General features: G+C 44.1%; 1 protein-coding gene and 1 non-coding gene across 3 annotated transcripts in view; both read right to left on the bottom strand.

The window, feature by feature from the left end:
• The window catches only part of WIPF3 (WAS/WASL interacting protein family member 3), a 109,669-nt gene that overhangs the window by 67,882 nt on the left and 20,946 nt on the right, over positions 1 to 20,841 (bottom strand). The window lies entirely within an intron of this gene.
• LOC120942185 lies at positions 1,778 to 1,961 on the bottom strand. Its single transcript, XR_005749954.1, has one exon. It is a non-coding gene; the product is annotated as a U2 spliceosomal RNA (small nuclear RNA).

The raw sequence follows: 20,841 nt of genomic DNA, 5'->3' as shown, positions 1-20,841 counted from the left end.
GCAGCACCAGAACCAGAGAGCCGGTTTCAAGAAACGGTTTGGGTGAGGACACTGCGGGATCCTGGATCCTTGGACAGGTAAGTGCCCTAATAGTAAAAGTCTGCAGCTATAGTATTTGTATTTTTTTATGGGGGGGATACAGCTTCACTTTACCTCAATTTACCTTGAGCCTAGATTCACACTGCTGCGAATTCAAAATCGCGGTAAAATGCGCGATTTTACGGCCACGATTTTGCCGCGATTTTGGCCGCAATTTAATGTAAATCGCGGCCCGAAATCGCAAAAAGTAGTACAGGAACTACTTTTTGAAATTGCAGATGCGGCGTCGCACTGATTAGGACAGTGCCATTGCCGACAATTGCCGCCGATTTGAGATGCGATTTGACATGTCAAATCGCATCTCAAATCGTTCCAAATCGTACCCAGTGTGAACCAGGGCTAAAGGGTTAGTTCACCCTTAGCAAAATCTGCCTATGTAGGTAAGGCGTGCCTGTAGATAAACTGTGCAGCTTTCACTAAAATGTAATAATGCCCTTGCTATAGAGCCTTAACGGCACCAAATAAAAAAAAAAAACAATATTCAAAACTGCCAAATTTGGTGTTTTGAATGTTTTTAAGTGCAAAGGAGGGATTTGGGTTTTTTATAGATCCCTCCATAAAGAGTACCTGTCACTGCCTATTACTGTTACAGGGATGTTTACATTCCTTGTGACAGCAATTAAAGTGATCGGATTTTTTTTTGAAGGGACAGTGTAAAAAAAAAAAAAAAAGAAGAAGAAAAAACGCATACATAAGTCACGCCCACAAATGTGAACAATTTTTTTTTTCCTACTGAAAAGCCTGTGGCGTGCAAAACACAACCCAAAAACTTCACCCGGTGCAGGGAAAAAGTGCACACACATAAGGAGGTGCAACAAAAACCTGTGACGGGTGCATACGTCAATTGGCCCTCCAAAGAGGGCCCAACCCTGATCCCCCGGGGCGCAAGGCTCCTGACAGCGAAGCCAGCACGGACCCAACATCCTTGGAGGGACTGCCGAGACAGAACCATCCTCGGTGAGGCTCCCCCGAAGGGAGACCCCATGAGAGCAGGCGAACTAAGCCAGATGCCATGTCCACCTACTCCCAAGACGTTCAAGGCAGGTCCGAGGACCAGCACCCTACTAATCACACTAAAAGTGCTGTGCACCAAACAAAAAAAGGACAAAACGTGACAAACGGGGTAAATAAATAGAAAGTGGGGGAGAAGGAAGGTGGGAGAGGTGAGTAGAAAGTGACCAACGTGCAATACGTTGGCCGGCCCTCCGGCCAGGAAACAAAAATTCCTCTGGTCCTAGCCAAAAGGCCGGCCCTAGAGGCAGGTGCTAAAAAAGTGTGTGTGGAGATTAGTGACCAAAAAGGTGCCACACGTTGAGTGTCCCTCACACACTCTGGACTGCCACTCCAGGGGCACTATCTCCACAGGCTTTTCAATGGACCCTGGTCCACAGCCCGGACAGTCACGGCCCCCTTCCCCACCTTCACCAGAAAGGATCGGGAGCTACCAGGGGCTCAGGGAGAGTGCCCATACACCTCTTTCGCTCCTTACCTAATTTATACTCGAGAGGTACTAACTACTCACTAGACCCTCCCCCGAAGGCTTTCCCTCTCGAGAAACTGGTAAGGCGGGTTAGGAACCGCATCAAATCCAGGCCAGAAGGCCAGGGCCCCGGCCCTCCGCCAAGATCTCATGCCTCTCCATCCTCACCAGGAGCACCCTTCCAGATGGCTCAGACTCGACTAGTGGCCTGCCCCCAGTCAATCGGGTAGCCCGGCATAGCCCCTGCTGAAACCATCCTTCCAGGTGCAATAACATCATTGGATTACATCCACCCTCCACTAAGGAGGTGCTTCAGTGCTCCGCTGAAAACTGATAAGAACAGATACTACACTTGATCTTAGCCAAAAGGCCGAGAAGCAAATGTGAACAATGTTCAAAACATACATGTGAAGTATCGGCACAATCGTTAAAGCAAGAGAAATAATTCTAGCATCAGACCTCCTCTGTAACTCAGGTAACCTGTAGAGATTTTTAAAGCATCGCCTATTAAGATTTTTAAGTACTATAGTTTGTCGCCATTCCACGAGTGTGCGCATATTTAGATTATGACATGTTAGGTATGTATTTACTTGGCGTAACATCATCTTTCACATTATATAGAAAAATTGGGCTAACTTAACATTTTTTTTTTTTTTAATTCATGAAAGTGTATTTTACATGTGTGTAAATTAAAAGTTTAACCACTTAAACACCAAACCTTTTTCTGACATTTGTTGGTTTCAAGTTTAAAATAATATATATATATATTTTTACTAGACAATGACTTGTCTAGTGAACCCACAAACATATATATATTTTTAGTAGAGGCCTTTGAGAATAAAGTGGTGGTTGTTGCAATATTTTATATCGCACTGTATTTGCGCAGCAGTCTTTCAAATGCAATTTTTTGGAAAAAATTACTTTAATGAATAAAAAAAAAATAGCTAACCAGTAAAGTTAGCCCAAATTTTGTTGAATAATGTGAAAGATGTTATGCCACGAGAATTGCAATCTTTATTCTAAGCAAAAAAATAGCGATTCTCATTTTGGCCAGAATCGTGCAGCTCTACCGTATTTATCGGCGTATACCGCGCACTTTTTTGCCCTGAAAATCAGGGCAAAAATCGTGGGTTGCGCGATATACGCCGATACCCGCTTCCCGCGCCGAGTTTGAACCACTGCGCCGGCATATACCGAGCGCAGTACACTCGGGTATAGTCGGGCAGGCTCGGCTCCTCTCGCGGTCACGTCCTGTGCGTCCTGTACCTTTACGCGAGAGGAGCCGAGCCCGCCCGACTATACCCGAGTGTACTCCGCTCGGTATATGTATATGTTGGCCCAGTGGTTCGAACACAGCGCGGGAAGCAGGGATTGCCAGGGCGCGTTATAGCCCGATAAATATGGTATATATAATGTTTGGGGTTTTAAGTAATTTTCTAGCAAAAAATGTTGGCTCAAACTTGTCTTGCATACACACAGTCAAACAAATGTTGTTAGAAATTCCAAACGTCAAGAACGGGATGACGTACAACACGTACGACAAGCCGAGAAAAATGAAGTTCAATAGGTAGTGCGGCTCTTCTGCTTGATTTTGTGCGTGGATGCGTGGATTTTTGTGCGTCAGAATTGACTACACACGATCGGAATTTCCGACAAGAACTTTTGTTTGTCGGAAAAATTTAGAACCAGCTCTCAAACATTTGTTGCCGGAAATTCCGACAGCAAATGTCCGATGGAGCCTACACACGGTCGGATTTTCCGACAACGAGCTCACATCGAACATATGTTGTCGGAAATTCCGACCGTGTGTACGCAGCATTAGGCGTGAAGGGGTTAAAATAATTACAGTGTCATCACCACATACATTAAGAGAAGGGATATTGTAAATTAAACAGTGTGTGTTTAGTATCACTTTAAGTAATCTAAGCTGGCAACAAATGAACTCTACTTTTGCTGTTTTACATTCCCTGCCCTTAATACATACAACAGCTGAGTACACCAAACAGCAGGCGATCCACACTTGGTGAGCCAGAAGGTTTGTTGACAGACATGAAAGCAAAAGCAAAACCGACATATGAAATCACTGCTTGTGTTCAAGTCCAGCTATTCTTCATATAGTGCCCTGTGCAAAATGTTAGTATGACAACCACCCAAGTCACACACGACTCGCACTGCACCCTGGCAGCTACTGATTTTCCATTGTGAACTTCCAGTCAGGTGCTGGTAGCATGTGGAACACTGAGGCCCAGATTCACGTAGGAGATACGACGGCGTATCTCCAGATACGCCGTCGTATCTCTGAGTCTGAGGCGTCGTATCTTGGCGCCTGATTCAAAAAATCAGATACGCCAAAATTTCTCTAAGATACGACCAGCGTAAGTCTCCTATGCCGTCGTATCTTAACTGCATATTTACGCTGGCCGCTAGGGGCGTGTACGCTGATTTACGCCTAGAAATATGTAAATCAGCTAGATACGCCTATTCACGAACGTACGCCCGGCCGACGCAGTACAGATACGCTGTTTACGTTAGGCTTTTTCCGGCGTAAAGTTACCCCTGCTCTATGAGGCATAGATAAGGCGTACCAATGTTAGGTATGGACGTCGGAACAGCGTCAAATTTTTTACGTTTTACGTCGTTTGCGTAAGTTGTTCGCGAATAGGGCTGGGCTTCATTTACGTTCACGTCGAAAGCATTGGCTTTTTGCGGGTTAATTTGGAGCATGCGCACTGGGATACTTTCACGGACGGCGCATGCGCCGTTCGTAAAAAGCGTCATTTACGTGGGGTCACAATAAATTTACATAACACACGCCCAAATCTTCCACATTTGAATTAGGCGGGCTTACGCCGGCCTATTTACGCTACGCCGCCGCAACTTTGCTTTGTGAATACTGCACTTGCCTGTCAAAGTTGCGGAGGCGTGACGTAAATAGGATACGTTACGCCCGCACAAAGATGCGCGCTTCTACGTGAATCCGGGCCTGTGTGTTTATTATCATTTTAAGTAATCTAAGCTGGCAACAAATGAACTCTACTTTTGCTCCAAAGTATCAGCTGAACAATTCATTGTGTTTTACATTCCCTGCCCTTAATACATACAACAGCTGAGTACACCAAACAGCAGGCGATCCACACTTGGTGAGCCAGAAGGTTTGTTGACAGACATGAAAGCAAAAGCAAAACCGACATATGAAATCACTGCTTGTGTTCAAGTCCAGCTATTCTTCATATAGTGCCCTGTGCAAAATGTTAGTATGACAACCACCCAAGTCACACACGATTCGCACTGCACCCTGGCAGCTACTGATTTTTCCATTGTAAACTTCCAGTCAGGTTCTGGTAGCATGTGGAACACTATGTTTTGTATGCTTAAATTGCTGGAGAGTAGGAAATATTTACATAGACTGTGGCTTAAAAAGCGGAGAAGGTAGGTGAGGTGGATTTACATAGCTGAAAGGATAAAAAAAAAAAAAAAATGAAGCAAATCCAATGGCACAATCTAAAAATAGAATTATGTCAAATATGACAGGAAAATTAAAACTATTATAATATACTGTCTGTATATCAATAAAGGTTCTGGTAAACTTAACCGTAGGTTACTCCATGCATGGCGGCATCCTCCATGATAACCTGAAAGTCTACCCATAAGTTACATCCTGGATGGTGGTATCCTCCGCAACAACCTAGCATGATGCCAAAATGCCTCCTTTGATGTAATAGGAGGCATCCACTTTATTCGTCATTGGCAACTGCACTGATATTACAACTAAAGCCCTGTACACACGATCGTTTTGTCTGATGAAAACAGACCGATGGACTGTTTTCATCGGACAAACCGATTGTGTGTGGGCCCCATCAGTTTGTTTTCTATCGGAGAAAAAAAATAGAACATGTTTTAAAATTTTCCGTCGGAGAAAAATCCACGCATGCTCAGAATCAAGTCGACGCATGCTCGGAAGCATTGAACTTCATTATTCTCAGCACGTTGTTGTGTTTTACGTCACCGCGTTGGACACAGTCGGATTTTTGACTGATGGTGTGTAGGCAAGACTGATGAAAGTCAGCTTCATCGGATATCCGGCGAAAAAAGCCATCGGATTAGATTCCATCAGATATCCAATCGTGTGTACATGGCATTAGGGTCCTAGCAGAGCCCTCAGAGGGCATTAGTAGAATGAAAAATGGCAAAAGGTTATTTGTGTACTTGCTTGATTTGGATATACAGTAAAAACTTGGATTGCGAGTTGCGACCATAATTCTTTCCAGGAAGCATGCTTGTAATCAAAAGCACTTGTATAGCAAAGCAAATTTTCCCATAAGAAACAATGTAAACTCAAATGATTCGTTCCACAACCATTTATTCATAAATCCTTCAGTTTATATTCCATATAAAAAGAACATAGTAATGTGATAGGTTGTGTAACCATAAAATGTCTATCCACAAATGGAAGCCTCCACAAGGGGATTAGAAGAAAAATCCCAGCAGGAGCTACAGAGTATAAAAGAGAAGAGAGGAGCCTCTAATTGTAGCAATATGGTTACATTTAATGAAGGTACAATATTTAGCAACTCACATGGTTCATGATTAAAAGAGGCACATCTAAGTATGCAGGCACTTGGGGTAAAGCGATCCACATAGACCACCCTCATCATCGCTGACCCTTACCGCTGTCAGTCTGCAATCATGACCAGGAAGACTACCCTGCAGTAGAGCGAACTGAAAGTGAGGCTTGAAACGCTCATGGAGCACAGCGTGGAAGTGAGGATGTCGATGGTGGTGTGGGGGATGGTCTATGTAGACAGCTTTACCCCGGATGCCTGCATACTTAGATGTGCCTGTTTTAATCATCAACAACGTAACTTGCTAAATGTTGTATCTTCATTAAATGCAACCGTATTGCTACACTTAGAGGTGCCTCTCTTCTCTTTTATACTCAGTTGTGACATGATGCTACTTGTATATCAAGACATCGCTTGTATATCAAGTCAAAATGTATTTAAAAATTTTGCTTGTCTAGCAAAACACTCTCAAACCAAATTTTTATAGATTTCATAAGCTAGAGTATGTGAGAAGTACTGTAAATTACTTATTTATTTACTGACAAAAAAAAAACTTGGGAATTGTATATTTCAACAAAATAAAAAATATATTACAATACTGTTTTTGATATCTGACAGCTGGTAGAGGCTATCAGTATATATCCCTTCTAGCCGGCCATACAAGGATTGGAATTTGATCTATGTATGGGCAGGGTGCTTGTACTGCTCTGTTTGAAAATCTCCGCTATAGCTGGCAGTGCTGATCAGTGTATTCTGATGAGGGGAACTCTTCCCGATGTCATAATACAAAGGCTCAGCTGGGAGGATTTTCTCATCCACATCAAGTGTGTGAATGGAGGAATTGAGTTCAACCCGCTGGTTGAGCAAAAGAAAACAAATCATCTTTGGGCTTCCTAGGGCCTGTTCCTGATAAACTGGCTGAAATTCAAGCCATGGTTGGCCCTGGCAGCACCACTCTGCCTGGCATCCTTCATTCTGGAAATCAAAAGAGCCAGAAGGAAAATTGTCAGCTGAACAGTGACCGTTCAGGCATTCTCACAGAATGGGTGCCGGATGCCACCACACAATACAATAGTGGGCAGTAATATTTGTCCATCCATGATGTTTCGTGTGAATAGGAGAATCAACAGATTTCTCTTGTTCAGTCTGCGGGGCTTAATCAGACAAATCTTAAGAATAATACACATGGGGCTGTATGTTTGCCGACATCGGTCGGTTCAAAAAAACCCTGGCCAACATTCAGCCTGTGTGTGTGTGTCAGCAGGTCCAACAGAAGCCAACCATTCAACCGGCTTCTGTGCATGCTGGAAAACCAGCAGCCGACTGGCTCCCGATCAGCAATTTCAGCAAATGGCTGACCAGAGTGTTCTGGTGGGGGGGTGTCCCCCTGTCAGAACGCAACAGCTCAGCAGGGGGGAGATCACTGTACTAACATCAGATTGTTAGTACAGTGGCTACGAGGGGAGCTGTCAGCGTGTTGAACAAAAAAAACTCATGGTGTATACAAGGCTTAAGGCTAATGACACACCAGAAACGATACCAAAAGCTACAAAATCATCAGTGTCATGAAGGCCGTATATACAGTTTGAATATTCCTGCTGAACCGGCTGAGATTCAAAGTGTTAATGGGCAGGCTGGAAGTACCAAGTTGATCAATCAACTTTGGTATAACCACCCTGCAGGATTCTCTTGCGATTATTGCTAGCAGCTGCTATAGCGATAATCATTGTATTCTCCTGGCAGAGATTGCCCCACCTACCCCTGCTGGGAGAAGACAATGGCCTGGCAAGAGGGATTCCTGCTACAACACTGTCTGTGTTGATGGGGGAATCGAGCCATACCCGTGGTTGCAGGAAAGAAATTGACTTTGTGTATGGCTGACATAAAAGGCTGCTTGTTGTCACTACAAGGCAGGCAAACCAAGCAATTGCTTGGGGCCCCGATCTGGCCTGGGGCCCCAAGCAGGTCCCTTGCCGCACTTGCCACGCTTCCTATATGCTGCAGCCGCCTGAGCGCTCTATAGAGAGCCTGCAGCACTGGTGCCTCGAGTCGTCACTACCCATTCTCTGTAGTGTGGCCGAGCTCCTCTTCCTTACTCCTGTCAGTCTGGACTCCGGCCAGGTACCGCACGGTACAGGAGATTCAGTTTCCTGTTCCCAGCCGGACTGACAGGAAGTGCACACTGAGTACTCACTTCCTGTCAGTCTGGCCAGGAACAGGAAACTGACCCGGTAGGGAGGGGGGCATAAAGAACATAGGAAGGGAGGGAGGGGGGAGGGGCCCAGGGGGAGTAAAAAGAACATGGGGGGGCTTTGCATGCATGCAGGGGGGGGGCCTCCATGTCCATTTTGCTTGGGGCCCCCAAATTCCTTCAAACGGCCCTGCCTAAGATGTCCCTTGGAACCAGCAATTTGCTGTTCCACCACTGGTCTGGAGTGATAAATTACTGCCTCAGAATGATTCCATAGGGACAAACAGGGAGCCCCTTGGTGATCTTGCCACTGGTCATTAGGACGTTCATCAGCAGCAGGATCGCTGCCAGCAAAGTCGCTGGCCAGCCTTTGTGATGAACAGGCACAACAGTGTTCAGTATAACACTGGGCTATTTTCAGTTATGGGGGAAATAAAAGTTGAGAAATGAATAACGAAGATGATGTAATAGGCAGCTATCTACACTGGAACAGAATAACATACCACAACAATCACTTCTCCTTGTTAGGTATTATCATACAAACTAAGTTGGCCATGATGAACGCTGTTTGACTACGCTCCCTGTTTCAGGGGGGGATTGGTGGTGCCCCTCTGTTGGTCCCCCCTTTGGACTGTGTTGGTGTGAAGTTGTCTCCTCATTGGGGTTTCCAGGTAAACATAATAGTGTTGATTTATAAATGCAACAATATACATGAATAACAATGGCTATACTGTATTATGTATGGAAATTGCTATTATTTTTCTCATGGTTCTGTTTTGGGTTTAGAAAATGCAATGCTATTGCCTTCTGAGGAAGCGGATTATATCTGGGAAACATGTCAAGCCTAATGACACAAGAAAATATATGTAGAAAGGTGGAATTGTCCACCACGTTATTTCAGAATTTAACCAATTGGGATCCGCGCTATGGACGAAAGACGTCCACAGCGCGGCTCTCAAGTGCCCAGTGGACGTCTTTGGACGTCCTCTTGTTGACATTCCCTGTGCGCGCCGCTGGGGGGCGCGCATCAGGGAAACAACGTGCCCGGCGCATCGCTGGGAAGCCGATGCGTGTGCCTGGCGGCCGCGATGTCCGCCAGGTACCCGCGATCGGCGGTGACAGCAGGGACGTGGAGCTCTGTGTGTAAACACAGAGCTCCACGTCCTGTCAGGGAGAGAGGAGACCGATCTGTGTCCCTTGTACATAGGGACACAGCATCGGTCACCTCCCCCAGTCAGTCCATTCCCCCCACACAGTAAGAACACACCCAGGATACACATTTAACCCCTTCCTCACCCCCTAGTGTTAACCCCTTCACTGCTAGTCACATTTATACAGTAATTAGTGCATTTTTATAGCACTGGTCGCTGTATAAATGTGAATGGTCCCAAAATTGTGTCAAAAGTGTCCGATCCGTCCGACGCAATATCGCAGGTCTGACAAAAAAATTACCGCATTTATCGGCGTATATCGCGCACTATTTTCCCCTTAAAATAAGGGGAAAATTGTGGGTGCGCAATATACGACGCTAGCCGCTTCCCGCGCTTAGTTTGAAATCCTGCGCCGACATATACCGAGTGCAGTACACTCGGGTACATTCGGCCAGGCTCGGCTTCGCTCGTGCTCACGCATAAACGTCACAGAGCGTGAGCGCGAGCGACGCCGAGCCTTGCCGAATGTACCCGAGTGTACTGCACTTGGTATATGTCGGCGGAGGCGTTCGAACTGAGCGCGGGAAGCGGAGACTCGACTTGAGGCGCGCGCTGGAGAAGCCGGGAGGACACCATCGAGGCCGCAGACGGACGCCGGACCGGACGATGGACGCTGGGAAGACACCAAAACTGTAAGTAATGAAATCATATAACATTTTTTTTTTACAGGAATTTCGGGGGCAACTTTAGGGGTGCGCGGTATACGCGGGAGCGCGTTATACCGCGATAAATACGGTACTAGTAAAAAAAAAAAAACATAAATCTATCCCCTATTTTGTAGGAGCTATAACTTTTGCGCAAACCAATCAATATACGCTTATTGCGATTTTTTTTTAACAAAAATATGTAGAAGAATACGTATCGGCCTAAACCGAGGGAAATTTTTATTTAAAAAAAAAGAAAGCTCTCTTTGTGGGAAAAAAATGATTAAAATATAATTTGGGTACAGTGTTGTATGACCGCGCAATTATCATTCAAAATGCGTCAGCGCTGAAAGCTGAAAATTGGTCTGGGCACGAAGGGGGTTTAAAGGGGAGTTCCACCCACAATTTCACTTTTTAAATATAAATACCCCTGTAATACACAAGCTTAATGTATTCTAGTAAAGTTAGTCTGTAAACTAAGGTCCGTTTTGTTAGGTTGTTACAGCATTTAAATAGTTTATAATCTAGAAATAGACCGTGGCCATCTTAAGTGTGGGCATCATGAAGCCAGACTGTATGACTTCCTGGATTTCAGCTTTGCATATCTCGCACATGCTCAGTGCACAAGCAATGTAATAGGTTTCAGTCAGGTTTGCAAGGACTACTGGGAAACATGATGCCTATCCCAGAAACCCTTGCAAATAGCCTAGGCAAATAAGGAGGAGGAAGTAATGAAGGACTACAAAATAAAGGTATTTACAAGCAACAAATTAAATAAAAATTGTCCGTTCTGAACACTATGAGATTAGGGCATGCAGCACAGACAAACATAAAAAAATGGGTGGAACTCCACTTTAAGTGCCCAGTAATGAAGTGGTTAAAAAATAAATTTATTATGGAAACAAGTAAATGGGGGAAGTTGGTTATATACTCTATTGTGATTTTAGTTCTTTTTGTGTGCAAAATACTTTTTATTCAATTTTGATAATAAAATTAATTTAATTTTATTTATCATTTGTGTTAGTCGTACCTCAAAAAAATCCCACCTTTATACAAGAACCTTTCTTTTTTTTCCTCCTTTACATATGGAAAGATATGTGACATACTGAACAAAATCATTTATTAATTGGAGGTTCACCCAAAAACCTTTTTTTTTAACATTAGATTGATGCTCGTTTTGTCAAGGGGAATCGGGTGTTTTTTTTACAATCAATGCAGTACTTACCATTTTAGAGAGCGATCTTCTCCGCCGCTTCCGGGTATGGGCTGCGGGACTGGGCGTTCCTACTTGATTGACAGGCTTCCGACGGTCGCATACATCGCGTCACGATTTTCCGAAAGTAGCGGAACGTCGGTGCGCAGGCGCCGTATAGAGCCACACCGACGTTCGGCTTCTTTCGGCTACTCGTGACGCGATGTATGCGACCGTCGGAAGCCTGTCAATCAAAATAGGAACGCCCAGTCCCGAAGACCATACACGGAAGTGGCGGAGAAGAACGCTCTCTAAAACGGTAAGTACTGCTTCGATTTAAAAAAAAAACACCCGATTCCCCTTGACAAAATGAGCATCAATCTAATGTTAACCACTTAACCCCCGGACCATATTGCTGCCCAAAGACCAGAGCACTTTTTGCGATTCGGGACTGCGTCGCTTTAACTGACAATTGCGCGGTCGTGCGACGTGGCTCCCAAACAAAATTGGCGTCCTTTTTTCCCCACAAATAGAGCTTTCTTTTGGTGGCATTTGATCACCTCTGCGGTTTTTATTTTTTGCGCTATAAACAAAAATAGAGCGACAATTTTGAAAAAAATTAATATTTTTTACTTTTTGCTGTAATAAATATCCCCCAAAAATATATAAAAAAAATGTTTTTCCTCAGTTTAGGCCGATACGTATTCTTCTACGTATTTTTCGTAAAAAAAAAAATCGCAATAAGCGTTTATTGATTGGTTTGCGCAAAAGTTATAGCGTTTACAAAACATGGGGTATTTTTATGTCATTTTTATTAATATATTTTTTTTACTAGTAATGGCGGCGATCAGCGATTTTTTTCGGTACTGCGACATTATGGCGGACACTTCGGACACTTTTGACACATTTTTGGGACCATTGCCATTTTTATAGCGATCAGTGCTATAAAAATGCATTGGATTACTATAAAAATGCCACTGGCAGTGAAGGGGTTAACACTAGGGGGCGGGGAAGGGGTTAAGTATGTCCCTGGGTGTGTTCTTACTGTGGGGGGGGGGGGGTGGCCTCACTAGGGGAAACACTGATCCTCTGTTCATACATTGTATGAACAGAAGATCAGCATTTCCCCCGCTGACAGGACCGAGAGCTGTGTGTTTACACACACAGCTCCCGCTCTGTAACGAGCGATCGCGTGTGCCCGGCGGCGTTCGCGCCCGCCGTGCACACGCACGGGAGTCGGGGGCGAGCGGCCGACGTTATACTACGGGCTCTCGCCCAGGAGAGCCGACCTGCCGCCGTAGAATGACGGCGGCTGGTCGGCTAGTAGTTAAAAACATTTTTTCGGGTGAACTCCCGCTTTAAGGACAAAGTCAGAAAACATCCCAAAACAGTCACTTCCACGTAATCTCACATTACAAGCACTGTTTATTTCACGGGATTGCATGCCTCATATTACGGTTCATTTGGCCATGAAACACATTGTATTCGCTAGACAGCCGATAAGAGTCTCGCCTGAAATTAAGAAACACAAAACAACTTGATAAAAGATGTCAGACCCAGAAAACGTCTCCTACAAAGAAAAGCCTGTGTTAGATTGAAATACTAGAGGGAGCAATTAGGAAATTTACAAAATTATTCAGAATTAGTCTTGTCACTAGACCAAACAATGTAACCAAAAACATCACCTATCTACAGTATTCTGTTAACAAGGTTGCTGTACAAGAAAAATGGATGTTTACCTGGCAGCCATCCTTGTCATAACAAGGGGTCTTCATCTTCCACTATGCTTTAACCAGTTACTGACTGCCTAACGTAGATATACGTCGGCAGAACGGCACGGGCAGGCAAAGCAACGTACAGGTACGTTGCTTTGAATCTGTCGCCTAGTAAGCGCGCCGCGACTGTGCCTCTGGGACCCGCAGACGCGATGTCTGCCGGTGTCCCGCGATCGTGTCACGGAGCGGCAGAACGGGGAGATGCCTTTGTAAACAAGGCATTTCCCTGTTCTACCTAGTGACAGGACACTGATCTACTGCTCCCTGCTCGGGAGCAGTGATCACTGTTGTGTCACTGGTAGCCCAGCCCCCTCACAGTTAGAATCACTCCCTAGGACACACTTAACCCCTTCCTCGCCCCCTAGTGGTTAACCCCTTCCATGCCAGTGTCATTTACACAGTAACCAGTGCATTTTTATAGCACTGATCGCTGTATAAATGACAATGGTTCTAAAATAGTGTCAAAAGTGTCCGATGTGTCTGCCGCAATATCGCAGTCACAATAAAAATCACAGATCGCCATTACTAGTAAAAAAATATATAATAAAAATGCCATAAAACTATCCCCTATTTTGTAGACGCTATAACTTTTGCGCAAACCAATCAATATACGCTTATTGCGATTTTATTTTTACCAAAAATATGTAGAAGAATACATATTGGCCTAAATTGAGGAAAACATTTGTTTTTTTATATATATTTTTGGGGGGATATTTATTATAGCAAAAAGTAAAAAATATAGGCCCAGATTCTTAAAGGACTTACGACGGCGCAGCGCCATGTACGCCATCGTAAGTCCTAATCCGACCCATCGTATCTATGCGTCTGATTCTTAGAATCAGTTACGCATAGATATCCATTGGATCCGACAGGCGTAAGTCTCTTACGCCGTCGGATCTTAACTGCATTTTTTTTGACCGCTAGGTGGTGCTAGGTGGCGCTTCCGTCGAATTCCCTGTCGAGTATGCAAATTAGCTAGATATGTGAATTCCCGAACGTACGACGCAGTAAAGTTACGACATTTACGTTAGGCTTTTCCTGGCGTAAAGTTGCCCCTGCTATATGAGGCGCAGCCAATGTTAAGTATGCCCGTCGTTCCCGCGTCGAAATTTGAAAAAGTTACATAGTTTGCGTAGGTCGTCCGTGAATGGGGCTGAACGTAATTTACGTTCACGTCGAAACCAATGACGTCCTTGCGACGTCATTTGGAGCAATGCACACTGGGATAATTTACGGACGGCGCATGCGCAGTTCGTTCGGCGCGGGGACGCGCTTCATTTAAATGATACACGCCCCATAACTCGGGTGATTTACGCTACGCTGCCGCAACTTTACAGGCAAGTGCTTTGTGAATAAAGCACTTGCCTGAAAAATTTGCGGCGGCATAACGTAAATCGGATACGTTACGCCGCCGCAGAGATACGCCCAGTGTACAAGATTCTGGGCCATAGTTTTTTTTTTAAATTGTCGCTCTTTTTTTGTTTATAGCGCAAAAAATAAAAACCGCGGAGGTGATCAAATATCACTGAAGGAAATCTCTATTTGTGGGGAAAAATGGGACATCAATCTTGTTTGGGTGCAACATCGCACGACCGCACAATTGTCAGTTAAAGCGACACAGGGCAGAATCTGAAAAAATGGCCCGGTCATTGAGCAACCAATTCTTCCGAGGCTGAAGTGGTTAATAAAACAATGACCCCATCACAATGTCTTCTGCAGTGACTGGCAAAAAACATAGGTTGCTATTGGGAGCCATTCCCTAGGATTCCATAGATGCTATCTGGAGTCAGAATGACTTTCAGAGCCATTACTGAATCCTGAGTTTACTTATAGATTACTCCTCTGGAGAGTAACGATGTCCACTAAGTGCTAATCTATGGCTTGCCCATCAAGTTGTATATGTTCGTTGATCTTTAAAGCGGGGGTTCACCCTATAAACCCAAAAAAAAAAAATATTTTTTCTTCTACCATAAAATCAGGCATTGTAGCGCGAGCTACAATATGCCTGTCCCGATTTTTTTATCCCCGTACTCACCGTGTACTCGTACATCGAAGATACCGACTCCCCTCGGGGAATGGGCGTGCCTATGGAGACGGAGGATGATTGACGGCCGGCTCTGGCGCGTCACGCTTCTCCAGAAATAGCCGAAATAGGCTTGGCTCTTCACGGCGCCTGCGCATAGCCTGTGCGCAGGCGCCGTGAAGAGCCGAGACCTACTCCGGCTGTCTTCGGGGAGAGTGACGTGCCAGGGCCGGCCGTCAATCATCCTCCCTCTCCATAGGCACGCCCATTCCCCGCGGGAGCCGAAATCTATAATGTACGAGTACACAGTGAGTACGGGGGTAAAAAAATCGGGACAGGCATACTGTAGCTCGCGCTACAATGCCTGTCTCGATGGTAAAATCGTGTCACTGAGGGTGAACCACCGCTTTAAGCCCAGCCGTGGGTCGCGGGCGCACTCCCGTGACCCGGTCCGAAGCTCCGCGACCGGGACCATGGGACCCGTGGACCCGATCATCGCTGGAGTCCCGCGATCGGTCCCCGGAGCTGAAGAACGGGGAGAGCCGTGTGTAAACACGGCTTCCCCGTTCTTCACTGTGGTGGTGTGATCGATCGTGTGATCTCTTTTATAGGGATCCACAATCGATGACGTCACACCTACAGCCACACCCCCCTACAGTTGTAAACACACATTGGGTGACACATAACCCCTTCAGCGCCCCCTGTGGTTAACTCCCAAACTGCAATTGTCATTTCCACAATAAACAATGCATTTTAAATGCATTTTTTGCTGTGAAAATGACAATGGTCCCAAAAATGTGTCAAAATTGTCCGAAGTGTCCGCCATAATGTCGCAGTCACGAAAAAAAAATCGCTGATCGCCGCCATTAGTAGTAAAAAAAATGTTTTTTATAAAAATGCAATAAAACTATCCCCTATTTTGTAAACGCTATAAATTTTTACGCAAACCAACCGATAAACGCTTATTGCGATTTTTTTACCAAAAATAGGTAGAAGAATACGTATCGGCCTAAACTGAGGAAAAAAAATATTTTTTTATATATTTTTGGGGGATATTTATTATAGCAAAAAATATTGCATTTTTTTCAAAACTGTCGCTCTATTTTTGTTTATAGCGCAAAAAATAAAAACCGCAGAGGTGATCAAATACCACCAAAAGAAAGCTCTATTTGTGGGGAAAAAAGGACGCCAATTTTGTTTGGGAGCCACGTCGCAGGACCGCGCAATTGTCTGTTAAATACGACGCAGTGCCAAATCGCAAAACCTGGCCTGGTCCTTTAGCTGCATTTTGGTCCGGGTCTTAAGTGGTTAAAGGAGTTGTAAAGGAAAAAAAAATGTTGCTGAAATGACTGTTTACAGGGTATAGAGACATAATAGTTAACTAATTTCTTTTAAAAATGATTAAAAATAGATAAAAATCAATCATATAATGTACCTGCAGTTTCTACTTTTGTTTTTGCATGTTGTTTCCTGCTTCTGTGATGTACAGAGCCACAGAGCCACAGAGCCAATACAGGGCAGTGATGGTTTGGAAAACGAAACTGATTGGTGCTGAGGGGTTTTAGACACACAGTAATCAAACCTCCTTGATTAGTGACCACAGAGAGAAAGCTCCCAGTACTGTGGTTATCAGGAAACAGACAACCAGGAAGTGTGGAGATCAGAGAAGAATTACAGCAACTTGAGAGCAAAAACGAACAATGAGGACATGAAAACAGCACTGCATTAAGGTAAAGGAAGCTATTAAGATAAAAAACAAAAATTTCCTTTACAAACCCTTTAATATGGCTAATTGTATTTCCTGGTCTTTTCATAATGCTGGATTTCAGGAACAGCAGTATTGTACCGTGTTAGCCAGTGACAAAAGTAGTTAACGATAAAAGCTTAGCACTCCCTTTCTTTCAAAAATCCTTCTCACCATAAAGCCACACTTCTACTTTTGTCATTATAATAATAATAGAAACGCCTCTGCGCTGCTATTTTTACTTGATACGTAAAAATTCCTGGTAGGAGAGCTGCTCCCACTGACTGCGTTTCCAACAATACAATATTAAGTGAACAATAAAAGCGTAGCGCTCCTGTCCTTACAAAAAAACGAACATATCTGTGATATGTCCGAATCCAGTGCAACCAAACATATACTTCCACTCATGACAATTCTCTCCCCTCAGCAAGTAATTCAAAAGGTACATTGATAATAATGTGATATTTCAGAACAGTTCATCCAGAAATATCCTGTCACGATAGACCATGCTGTGTAATGACGGAGCTGAGCAGTATTGTGAAGGCCTAATTATTCTGCTGCATTCGTGAGCGTTTTCATATTGTTATTGGATGTACGAGGCCCTGCCACTGGGAAAATGTAGGAGAAAATAACACAGGATTCACATTAAGAGTTAATGCGAGGTTCCAGAATATTATTTCTGAGCAGAGATAGCTGTGTATTTGGATTTCTCTGAATTCTGTAAACCTGGATGGGGCCTTGGACATGACCTTTGTGACCCTGGTAGTTCCCTCACTAATATGAGTAGCTTTTTTGTTATTTTACAATTATTTTAGGGGCCCCCGTTGGGGGGCTTTGGTGAACTATAGGTCTAAACAGACCTCTGATCTTTCACCTTTCAGGCAGAGAAAGGAGGTTAAGGACAAAGCCCTTAACCACTTAAGCCCCGGACCAAAATGCAGGCAAAGGACCAGGCCCCTTTTTTTCGATTCGGCACTGCGTCGCTTTAACTGACAATTGCGCGGTCGTGCGACGTGGCTCCCAAACAAAATTGGCGTCCTTTTTTGCCCACAAATAGAGCTTTCTTTTGGTGGTATTTGATCACCTCTGCGGTTTTTATTTTTTGCACTATAAACAAAAATACAACCACTTTAATCGCTGGTGTGAATGTAGCCTAATGCCGCGACCTTTTTTCGGGTTGTAAAAAATGAAGTTTTTTTTTATGTCAATAAAAACGACCGTGTGTGGGCTCTAGAGCATTTTTCACGATGTAAAAAATGGGCATTCAAAAATTCGAACATGCTCTATTTTTTCACAACGTTTTTAACGTTGTCGGTTTTAAGGTTGTAAAAAATGGTCGTGTGTGGGCTTTAACAACGTGAAAAAACGCGCATGCTCAGAAGCAAGTTATGAGACGGGAGCGCTTGTTCTGGTAAAACTAGCGTTCGTAATGGAGTAAGCACATTCATCACGCTGTAACAGACTGAAAAGCACAAATCGTCTTTTACTAACACAAAATCAGCAAAAGCAGCCCCAAGGGTGGCGCCATCCGAATGGAACTTCCCCTTTCTAGTGCCGTCGTACGCGTTGTACATCACCGCGCTTTGCTAGAGCATTTTTTTTTCACAATCGTGTGTAGGCAAGGCCGTTTTAATGATCGAGTTGAAAAAAACGTTTTTTCTAGACCCTTAAAAACGTAATTTTTTTACAACCCGAAAAACGGTTGTGTGTACGCGGCATTACTGTTGTCCCCATCAGCAAACCCGCCCTTAGAAGTGTGATCTACCCTTCAGTAGAATGTATTCATATAGACAGGAGGCTGGTAAGAAGTGGCAGGAGATTAGTAGTACTGAGATATAATAAAGCATGGGAAAAAAAGGAAATTTAGTAAAATTGGTGCACTCAGAATCTGGTGCAGCCGTGCATGGTAGCCAATCAGCTTCCAACTTCAGCTTGTTCAATTAAGCTTTAATAAAACCTGGCAGCTGATTGGTTTCTATGCAGAGCTGCACCAGATTTTGCATAATGCAGTTTTAGTAAATAACCACCACAGTACATAAAGCATATCTAATGCCAAAAACATGCATAATATATTGCAGCTTATCAGCCCCTAGGTGTGGTGTCTTCATTAGTTTTCACTTTTCAGCCGAAAAACATTTTCATCAAGTACTGAAAATAACTGTTAATCTTGCCAGAAATACACTGCCCTTGTCACTGGGTGCTGAAAAGAAAGCACAAATATGATTTCCTTTCTTGTATAACCTATTAGTCCCATCAATCCAACTTGTAATGGAAATAAAAAACGAAAACGTGTATGAAGTCCACCTTACGCAAGAACTGTGGCTCCCTCCATAGATACGGTGGAGAAAGGAGTGTAGATATTAAGGCAAAGGAATATACTGTCCGATGGAGCGTACAAACGGTCGGATTATCCCACAACAGCCTGTTATCACACAATTCCCGTGGGGCTCCATGTCTTTTCAGCACCCAGTGACAAGGGCAGTGTATTTCTGGCAAGATTAACAGTTATTTTCAGTACTTGATGAAAATGTTTTTCGGCTGAAAAGTGAAAACTAATGAAGACACCACACCTAGGGGCTGATAAGCTGCAATATATTATGCATGTTTTTGGCATTAGATATGCTTTATGTACTGTGGTGGTTATTTACTAAAACTGCATTATGCAAAATCTGGTGCAGCTCTGCATAGAAACCAATCAGCTGCCAGGTTTTATTAAAGCTTAATTGAACAAGCTGAAGTTGGAAGCTGATTGGCTACCATGCATGGCTGCACCAGATTCTGAGTGCACCAATTTTACTAAATTTCCTTTTTTTCCCATGCTTTATTATATCTCAGTACTACTAATCTCCTGCCACTTCTTACCAGCCTCCTGTCTATATGAATACATTCTACTGAAGGGTAGATCACACTTCTAAGGGCGGGTTTGCTGATGGGGACAACAGTAATGCCACGTACACACAGCCGTTTTTCGGGTTGTAAAAAATTAAGTTTTTAAGGGTCTAGAAAAAACAACGTTTTTTTCAACTCGATCATTAAAACGGCCTTGCCTACACACGATCGTGAAAAAAAAAATGCTCTAACAAAGCGCGGTGATGTACAAGACGTACGACGGCACTATAAAGGGGAAGTTCCATTCGGATGGCGCCACCCTTGGGGCTGCTTTTGCCGATTTTGTGTTAGTAAAAGACGATTTGTGCTTTTCAGTCTGTTACAGCGTGATGAATGTGCTTACTCCATTACGAATGCTAGTTTTACCAGAACAAGCGCTCCCGTCTCATAACTTGCTTTTGAGCATGCACGTTTTTTTCACGTTGTTAAAGCCCCCACACGACCATTTTTTACAACCTTAAAACCGACAACGTTAAAAACGTAGTGAAAAAATAGAGCATGTTCGAATTTTTGAATGCCCATTTTTTACATTGTGAAAAATGCTCTAGAGCCCACACACGGTCGTTTTTATTGACATAAAAAAAAAACTTCATTTTTTACAACCCGAAAAACGGTCGTGTGTACGCGCCATTAGGCTACATTCACACCAGCGATTAAAGTGGTTGTAAACCCAACCACAGAACTTGTACCTACAGGTAAGCCTAGATTAAGGCGAAAACAGGAAGAATGTGCGAGGGGGCATGGCGGCGGCAGCGGAGAACGAGGAGGACTACGGGGGCTTCGATTTCAGGTAAGTGGCACATAATGAGCTAGTATGCCTTTCACTCATTATGCCTTTTTCTTGCAGGATTAGGTTTTTCCCCGTTTTTTGGGGGGGCTTACTTCCTCGATAAGACCAGTGCAAAGTATAATGGCTGCGGCTAGGTGCAGCTGCAAGCCCCGTACACTATAATGACAGGTCGCCGGTGGCCTCAGCTATTCGTGGCATAATCACCGGCTGTGCAGAGAACCGCGCAACCTGTCATTATAGT

This window comes from Rana temporaria, chromosome 5 (genome assembly GCF_905171775.1).
Source record: "Rana temporaria chromosome 5, aRanTem1.1, whole genome shotgun sequence".
Lineage (NCBI taxonomy): Eukaryota > Metazoa > Chordata > Amphibia > Anura > Ranidae > Rana > Rana temporaria.
This window is presented reverse-complemented; position numbering and strand designations above follow the sequence as displayed.